Source organism: Pteropus alecto, unplaced genomic scaffold (assembly GCF_000325575.1).
Source record: "Pteropus alecto unplaced genomic scaffold, ASM32557v1 scaffold177, whole genome shotgun sequence".
Lineage (NCBI taxonomy): Eukaryota > Metazoa > Chordata > Mammalia > Chiroptera > Pteropodidae > Pteropus > Pteropus alecto.
This window is the reverse complement of record NW_006442207.1, coordinates 6611546-6613100: the sequence shown is the minus strand read 5'-3', so window position 1 is coordinate 6613100 and position 1555 is coordinate 6611546. Positions and strand designations below refer to the sequence as shown.

The 1555-nt window shown below is 35.6% G+C and overlaps 1 protein-coding gene across 3 annotated transcripts in view; it reads left to right on the top strand.

Moving 5' to 3' along the window:
* The window catches only part of SHOC2 (SHOC2, leucine rich repeat scaffold protein), a 67644-nt gene that overhangs the window by 54889 nt on the left and 11200 nt on the right, over positions 1 to 1555 (top strand). The gene's annotated exons all lie outside the window — the stretch shown is intronic.

The window sequence follows — 1555 nt, the reverse complement described above, 5'->3', positions numbered from 1 at the left end:
TGAATAAAGGCAAAGGGGCAAAAAAGCTAATGGCTTTTACTTAGAAATCATAGTTCATGCAAATTAGTTAAACTAAAGAAAGCTTTCTATCAGTTTTTATTATTTATTGCTCACTATTCCCCAAGTTATTTTCTTTAGAACTTTTTTTCATACACCAGAGCAAAAAGGCTCTTTCCTTCCTTTTCCTTCCTTCCTTCCTCTCTCCCTTTCTCCCTCTCTCCCTCTCTCCCTCTCTCCTTGTTTTCTCCCTGCTTGGGCTTTTGTTTCAATCTAGAGTGTTTTCTTCTACTTCTAAATATTTTATTTCTTTTTCATCCTTCAGGATCTAGCTCACTGTCAATCTCCTTCCTGCGTTACTAGTTATTCCAGTATTTCCTCTTTTCTTTGAAGGGACTTAAATTAACATTTAAGTTCTTATTATATGCTAGATATTATAAAACTACATATGTGTTTTATTCTTTAAAGAAGGCTTCACTACAACCTATAAGATCAAGACATCATCATTTACAAATGAATAAACTAAAATTCAGAGAAATAATTTGCCCAAGTCACAAGCTACGAAAAGATAGAGCCAGGATTCAAAACTATTTATAGGCTATACCAGTGTTCCTCAAACATTAATCAGCATACAGATCACCTGGGAATCTTAAGATTTATATCTTGATTCTTTAGGAGTGTGTCCTAAGACTCTGAAGTTCTAACAAGCTCCCAGGGGATGCTGATTTGCTCTTCTTTGAAACAGACTTTGAACAGCAAGAACCTATTCTATATAATTTAGTATTGATTTTGTAAAGTTGTGTATTATTTCTTTTTCCTGTGTGCTTTATTTCTTTAAACAGGGGTTAGTTTTCTTAATGGCAGAGATTCTTTTATAATACCTAAATACCTAGCACTCTGGTTACAGTATGGGAGGCTGAAGCACTCTGGTTACAGTATGGGAGGATATGGTGTTATGTGCTAAATAAATCCTTATTTGATAGATGAATATTTCCTCTGAAATTTTACCATATGGTAAAACAAGGTATTAAAACAATATCAGGAAGTATTATCTTCTGAATTTAATATTCCTCAAAGGAACCATTAAATTACTGAATAACATCTTAGTCTGTGTCCATCATTTTGTTAATAATAATTTAGAGATAGGTACTTAACTAAGACATTTTTGAAATTGGTCACACAGCCAAGTGCCAGAGCCAGGACTTAGACCCAGGACTGTCTGAGGTACCAAAGTTTCTGCTCCGTAGAGGTCTCAAACTGGCCACTCATGAGGTACCTCTTACCCACAGACATAATTTCTTTATAGAGTGTGTGAATAAATTGAGGCAAAGAATGAAAATCAGAAGATTTCATATAAGTAAATGAATTCCCTGTTTCTTATAAAATCTGGAAACCTAACTACACTGGCTCTACATTCCTGCAAGGCAACAGTCAGCTAGAGCTGAGTAGCGACTGTCTCTCCAGATGAGGCATCACAGACCGGCCCAATCAGTCTTAGTCATTTTTCACTTGCAGGGCCTTTTGAGGGCATTTGTGTTTGCGACTGCTGCTCTGTATT